The sequence below is a fragment of the Cebus imitator genome, unplaced genomic scaffold (assembly GCF_001604975.1).
Source record: "Cebus imitator isolate Cc_AM_T3 unplaced genomic scaffold, Cebus_imitator-1.0 Scaffold18, whole genome shotgun sequence".
Lineage (NCBI taxonomy): Eukaryota > Metazoa > Chordata > Mammalia > Primates > Cebidae > Cebus > Cebus imitator.
In genome coordinates this window covers 5,991,126-5,998,708 of record NW_016107333.1, presented here as the reverse complement: position 1 = coordinate 5,998,708, position 7,583 = coordinate 5,991,126, and the positions used below count along the sequence as shown (strand labels likewise).

The following is a 7,583-nucleotide window of genomic DNA, read 5'->3' as shown; positions in this document are numbered from 1 at the left end:
TGACCTCGTGATCCACCCGCCTCGGCCTCCCAAAGTGCTGGGATTACAGGCTTGAGCCACCGCGCCCGGCAATTTTTGTATTTTTAGTAGAGATGGGCTTTCTCCATGCTGGCCAGGATGGTTTCAATCTCTTGACCTTGTGATCTACCCACCTCAGCTTCCCAAAGTGCTGAGATTACAGATGTGAGCCACCTTGCCCGGCCTTTTTTTGGGGGGGAGGGGGCGGAGTTTCACTCTTGGTGCCTGGGCTGGAGTGCAGTGGCACCATCTTGGCTCACTGCAGCCTCTGCCTCCTGGGTTCAAGTGGTTCTCCTGCCGCAGCCTCCCGAGCAGCTGGGATTACAGGCATGTGCCACTATGCCTGGCTAATTTTGTATTTTTAGTAGAGATGGGGTTTCCTGATGTTGACCAGGCTGGTTTTTAAACTCCTGACCTCAGGTGATTTGCCCACCTCAGCCTCCCAAAGTGCTGGGATTACAGGCATGAGCCACCGCACCTGGCCTCTAGCACATAGCTTTTTAAATCATGGCCAAACTTTTCCAGAAATTTGGTTTCTATATATATTGTCTTTTTTTGGGGGGGGTAAGGGGGCGGGGCCAGGGTCTCACTCTGTCACTCAGGCTGGAGTACAGTGGTGTGATCATGGCTCACTGCAGCCTCAACCTTCTGGGCTCTAGCGATCCTCCCCTCAGCCTCTTGAGTTTCAGGGACCACAGGCACATGCCACCCCACCTGGCTAGTTTTAAATTTTTTTTAGAGATGAGCTCTTACCATTTTACACAGGTTGGTCTTGAACTTCCGGGCTTGAGCAGTCCTCCGCCTTAGCCCCCCAAAGTGTCGGGATTATAGGTGTGAGCTGCCATGCGTGGCTATTGCCAAATTTAAATGGTTACGTATTTCTTACTTGAATGTGAACATAATTATTGATAAAGAATCATTCTAATAAATACTACATAGCCAGCTTGTATCTGGTTCCTCGCTTTTGGAGTCTGTGATACCCCACATCAGCAGGTTCACAGGTGTTGGAATTTCCAAGGAGTCCTTCCTGGTTTTCTGGGTTCTGGAAATGGGCGAGGAAAAGCCAGGATAAAGGTAGGTGCCCCGATCTTGAATGGAAGCTGCTGGCTTTCTCTAAATGGGTGCTCCAGAAAGGTAAATGCTGGGGAGAAGATGATATTCTCTGATAGTGATGGTGCCTTATGATGATCTTTCTCCTTTTGTACCCACATGTCTAATGTATTCTAAGTCTCAAGTGGGTTTTTCCTTTTAAAAAAAATTTTTTTTTTTAGAGACAAAGACTACCTCTGAAAGTGTTTTTCCTTTCTAAGTGTGTTGGATCATCTGTACCTATTTCCCTGGCTGTCACCTGTCATGGCCCTCTTCCAGCATGATCCTGTTGCCAGCCCTAATCAGGACAAACCTGAATGACTAGACTATTTTGTGTCCCTGTCCTCCCCCAACCCCATATTCCTCACATGAATGTCAGATCCTATTCAGGAATGGATCTGATCTGGATTTGACTTAGTCCCAGCTCTTCCACTCACTGTGAGACCTCAGGCAAGTGATTTAATGTTACAGGCCTGCTTCTCCCCATTTGTAAAATGAGGGGCTGATTATCTGCAAAGTTGACACTTGCTGAATCTTGGTCGCTGCCTTGCTTAGAAACCCAGTTGCCTGTGGAAGCTTGTTGCAGCAGATCTGATTTCTTTCATGTGCTCCCTTGGGCAGCCTGCCAGTTATTCCGTTGTCCGAGTCACTTCTGCCACTGTCTTTTTTCTAGCTGAGGCAGCCAGCTTGTTCTCATACCCAACTTTAGCATTCTTCTGCCTCCATGTCTTCTTCCAGTTCCATGCTATTTTTCATTCAGAACTACCTGAAATCCTCAAAGAAGTCGTCCTATGTTCCCCATTCAATGTTAGCTACTTCCCTGCCTTACCAAGGAGTCCATACTTTATATACCCCGTATTTACTTGTCAGTTCTCTTATCTAATGTGTACTTAAAAAGAGCCTTCATTTCCTCCTTTCCACAGCTTTGTTTTTTGGTTTGAATTAGCAGCGCAGAGGGCATGAAATTTAAAGATGAAGCAAGCAGGTTGTTTACCTTTGGCTGGGATTTGGGGAAAGTGAGATGTAATGCTCTTAGTCCCCTTCCCCAGGATCTCCTGTATCTGTGGGAGTTAATTGCCTGGTACTTCTTCCTGGATTGTAAAGGTGTTTAAACTCCCTTTCTGAAGTTTGAAAGTGTATCCTAAGTACAAATACCATTTAACAATTACTTGTGGTTATGTGGGTGTAGTGGCTTATGCCTGTAATCCCACCACTTTGGGAGGCCAAAGTGGGAGGATTGCTTGAAACCAGGAGTTCAAGACCAGCCTGGGCAAAAAAGTGAGACTCCTGTCTTTACCAAAAACAACAACAACAAAAAAAAGTAGGCATGGTGGTGCCTGCTTGTAGTCCCAGCTCCTTGGGAGGCTGACGTGGGAGTTGAGAGGCTGCAGTGAGCTAGGATTGTACCACCGCACTCCAACCTGGGTGACAGAGTGAGACCCCATTACTTCCAAGTGCTCTTGTAGGAACACACAGCCACAAAACCCACACAAGGAGTTGTTAAGGATAGTAAGAACTCTGTATTTCAAATAACTTAACAAATGAATAAAACTAACAGTTCTTTGAAAACGCATGATTATTCTCAAAGACAGTTGCTGATGGGGCTTGGATATCAGGACTTAAAGGTATATTTAGGCCGGGCATGGTGATTTATGCCTGTAATCCCAGCACTTTGGGAGGCTGAGGTGAGTGGATTATGAGGTCAGGAGTTTGAGACCAGTCTGGCCAATATGGTGAAAGCCCTGTCTACTAGAAATACAAAAAAATCAGCCGGGTATGGTGGCTTGTGCCTGTAGTCCCAGTTACTTGGGAGGCTGAGGCAGGAGAATCACTTGAACCCAGGAGGCAGAGGTTGCAGTAAGCTGAGATTGCACCACTGCACTCCAGCCTGGGTGACAGAGCAAGACTTTGTGTCAAAAAAAAAGAGATATATTTAACTTCTGGAGTTTTTTTTCCTTCTTCAGCTTCCTCAGATGTAATAGGGAGGATGTTTACATTTTTTTCTTTTCTTTTTTTTTGAGACGGATCTCTCTTGTTGCCCAGGCTGGAGTGCAAGTGGCACAATCTCAGCTCACCACAACCTCTGCCTCCTGGGTTCAAGCGATTCTCCTGCCTCAGCCTCCCAAGTAGCTGGGATTACAGGCATGTGCCATCATGCTCGGCTAATTTGGTATTTTTGGTAGAGATGGGTTTTCTCCATGTTAGTCAGGCCGATCTCAAACTCCTGACCTCAGGTGATCTGCCTGCTTCGGCCTCCCAAAGTGCTGGGATTACAGGTGTGAGTCACCATGCCCCGCTACATTTTTCTTGATAGACATTCTTTTTATGTTATATACACACGCAGACACACACACACACACACACACACACACACATATATACATACACACGTGTGTATGTATATGTGTGTGTGTGTGTGTGTGTGTGTGTGTATTATCTATTTATTTTGAGAGGGTCTTGCTCTGTTGCCCAGGCTGGAGTGCAGTGGCGCAGTCTCAGCTCGCTGCAACCTCTGCCTCCTGAATTCAAGTGATTCTCCTGCCTCAGCTTCCTGAGTAGCTGGAGGCCTGACCAACATGGTGAAAACTTGTCTCTACTAAAAATACAAAAAGTACCCGAGTGTTGTGGCATGCACCTGTAGTCCCAGCTACCCAAGAGGCTGAGGCACGAGGATCACTTGAACCCAGGAGGTGGAGGTTGCAGTGAGCTGAGATTGTGCCATTGTACTCCAGCTTGGGTGACAGAGAGAGACTCCCTCACAAACAGACAAGCAAACAAACAAAGAAAAATTAGCCAGGCATGGTAGCGGGCACCTGTCATTCCCAGCTACTTGACAGTCAGAGGCAGGAGAATTGCTTGAACCCAGGAGGCAGAGGTTGTAGTGGGCTGAGATTGTACTACTGCACTCCAGCCTGGGCAACAAGAGTGCAACTCTGTCTTAAGAAAAAAAGGAAACCTTGATTTGTAATAATGCTTGGACGACTTTGCTACATCTTGGGCTATGACCTACCTGGATCTTGCTCTCTTGCCAAATAATGGAACTAATGAGCTGGCAGATTCCTGTACAATTTAGGAGCCTAATATGGGTCACTGTATGTAAATTGGACAGTTTTAGGAAAGAGTGGTGGAGCTTGAATCAATGAACTTTGGGGAAGGAGCAAGAGGAGGGACTTGGGGAAGGATTTAAACAAAGGTGTTTTTTTTTTTTTTTTTGTGAGATTGAGTCTTACTCTGTCACCCAGGCTGGAGTGCAATCTTAGCTTACTGCAACCTCCACCTCCTCGGTTCAAGTGATTCTCCTGCCTCAGCCTTCTGAGTAGCTGGGACTACAGGTGCATGCCATCACACCTGGCTAATTTTTTAATTTTTAGTAGAGATAGGATTTTACCATATTGGCCAGTCTGGTCTTGAAATCCTGACCTCGTGATCCGCCTGTCTCAGCCTCCCAAAGTGCTGGGATTATAGGCATGAGCCACCGCATCTGGTTTAAACCATGGTTTATATTCAATGACAGTTTATTCCATGTCAGGAACCTAATCCTAGGATTTTAAAGGCTGACTTCTAGGTATCTCAGATGGGTATTTGGGCTCTCTGTCCTAGTAGAGACCCGATTTTCAAGAGGTCTCTTTCTGATATGGAAAAACTCCATGGCTAGGTGGATTGACATTCCTTTCTTGCTTCTACAGGTGCACGGGTGTGGGTATTTCTAGGCTGTGGAAACTTGATCTGGAAATGTGGGCATTTTACAATAATGATAACTATAGCTAGCATTTTTGGAGCACTCTCTTAGATGTGATTGAATCCTTACATCTGACCTAATATCTTCTTCTAACAGGAGGAAACTGAGATGAGTAATTGTCCAAGGTCATTTGGCTAATAAGCAGGGCCTGGATTGGAGTCCAGGTTTCTTTGCCTCCTGTCCCAGTGCTCTTATATCCATCTCTCTGTAGCTATTGTGCTTTTTCCCCTAGAAACTGGAATAAGTCACTTTAACTGCAAATCAAACAGGAAGCAGCCTGGAAACCAGCACTGAGGCACTTTGTCACCCTCACCCCAGATTTTTTTCTTTTTTTTTTTGAGACAGAGTCTGGCTCTGTCTCCCAGGCTGGTGTGCAGTGGCATGATCTTGGCTGACTGCAACCTCCGTCTCCTGGGTTCAAGCAAGTCTCCTGCGTCAGCCTACCAAGTAGCTGGGATCACAGGTGCGTGCCACCACATCTGGCTAATTTTTCTATTTTTGATAGAGATGAGTTTTCACCATATTGGCCAAGCTGGTCTTGAACTCCTGACCTCAAGTCATCTACTCTACTCGGCCTCCCAAAGTGCTAGGATTATAGGCATAAGCCACTGCGCCTGGCCAAGAGTCACTTTTCTTTTTTCTTTTTGAGACAGAGTTTCCTTCTTGTCACCCCGGCTGGAGTGCAGTGGCGCGATCTCTGCTCACCGCAACCTATTCCTCCCCGGTTCCTGGGTTCAAGCGATTCCCCTGCCTCAGCCTCCCTAGTAGCTGAGATTACAGGTGTCTGCCTCCACGCTCAGCTAATTTTTTATATTTTTAGTAGACACAGTTTCACTGTGTTGGCCAGGCTGGTCTCAAACTCCTGACCTTAGACGATCCACCTGCCTCAGCCTCTCAAAGTGCTGGGATTACAGACATGAGCCACTGTCCCTGGCTACAAGAGGCCACTTTTCATGTCTAGGCTGCATGGTATGTGGTGGCGAGGACCCAGGATTTGGAGGTGGAATGCCTGACTTTGAGTACCAGTATTTGCCACTCTCTTGGGGCCACATGTAATTTTGGCATATGGCTTAAACCTCTTGAACCTCTAATTGTGTTATGCACATTGGGGTCAGAACTTTCCATCATGGCAAGTTACTTAACCTATATGAGCCTGTTTCCTCACCCAAGTATTATCATAACTGTCTGACATCAGTCATTGGAAATATCAGTAAATGTTACCCTTTATCTTCATTTCCTAATCTAAAAAGGGAATTAAAGAAACCTGGTTTGTCAGGGCATGGTGGCTCATGCCTGTAATCCCAGCACTTTGGGAGGCCAAGGCAGGAGGATTGCTTGAAGCCAGGCATTTGAGAGCAGTCTTGGCCACAAAGTGAAATCTCATTTCTATAAAAAGGAAAAAAAAAAGGCAAGGCCGGGTATGGTGGCTCACGCCTGTAATCCTAACACTTTGGGAGGCTAAGGCGGGCAGATCACCTGAGGTCAGGAGTTCAAGACCAGCCTAGCCAACATGGTGAAACCCTGACTCTACTGAAAATATAAAAATCAGCCAGGCATGACAGCATACATCTGTAATCCTACTACTCAGGAGGCTGAGGCAGGAGAATCATTTGAACCCAGGAGGCGAAGGTTTCAGTGAGCCAAGATCGAGCCACTCTACTTCAGCCTAGGCGACAGAGTGAGAATCCTTCTCAAAAAAAAAAAAAAAAGAAAGAAAAGAAAAAAAATTTGTCTGGCGTGGTGATACACACCATGTAGTCCCAGCTCCTTGGGAGCCTGAGGTGGGAGGATTGCTTGAACCCAGGAGTTCAAGGCTGCAGTGAGCTATGATACTGCCATTGTATTCCAGCCTGGGTGTCAGTGAGAGCCTGTGTTTAAAAATAAGAAAGAAAAGAAGAAATAATAGTTTATAGGGTTTTCCTGGCTTGGTGATCTATGAAGAGTTGAGTATAGGTACCATTATTACTTTCATTTTATTCCTCTCAGAAAATGTAAAATTCCTCCATGGGCTGTTCAATAGGCCTCATTAGTTTTTCTTTCTTTCTTTTTTTCTTTCCTTCCTTCCTTCCTTCTTTCTTTCTTTTCTTTCTTTCTTTCTTGTCTCGCTCTGTTGCCAAGGCTAGAGTGCAGTGGCACAGTCTTAACTCACTGCAACCTCCGCCTCCTGGGTTCAAGTGATTCTCCTGCCTCAGCCTCCTGAGTAGCTGGGATTACAGGTGTAAGCCACTACGCCTGGCTAATTTTTGTATTTTTAGTAGAGATGAGGTTTTACCATGTTTGTTGCTGATCTTGAACTCCTGACCTTGTGATCCGTCTGCCTTGGCCTCCCAAAGTACTGGGATAACAGGCAGGAGCCATAGCACCTGGCCTAGTTTGAATTTCATCTATAACTTTAACAGTAGTGTATGTGAAATAAAAAAATTCTATTTTTTTTTTTCTTTTTGAGATGGAGTTTGACTCTTGCCCAGGCTGGAATGAGGTGGCACAATCACAGCTTACTTACAACCTCAACCTCCTGGATTCAAGCGATCCTATTGCCTCAGCCTCCTGAGTAGTTGGGACTACAGATGTATGCCACCACGCCTGGCTTATATATATATATTTATGTATTTATTTATTTATTTGTAGAGACAGGGTCTTGCTATGTTGCCCAGGCTGGTCGTGAACTCCTGGGCTCAAGTGATTCTCCTGCCTCGGCCTTCCAAATTACTGGGATTATAGGCATGAGCCACTGTCC

General features: G+C 45.9%; 1 protein-coding gene across 4 annotated transcripts in view; it reads left to right on the top strand.

Annotated features, from left to right (window-relative positions):
- The window catches only part of PHF20 (PHD finger protein 20), a 176,320-nt gene that overhangs the window by 3,778 nt on the left and 164,959 nt on the right, over positions 1–7,583 (top strand). Inside the window, exon 1 of one of the 4 annotated variants that reach the window (XM_037732905.1) lies at positions 7,372–7,413. The exons of the other annotated variants lie outside the window; for them this stretch is intronic. The gene's annotated coding sequence lies outside the window, so the exon portion shown is untranslated. Of the gene's footprint in view, positions 1–7,371; positions 7,414–7,583 lie in introns of those variants that run through there. 4 annotated transcript variants of the gene reach the window in all.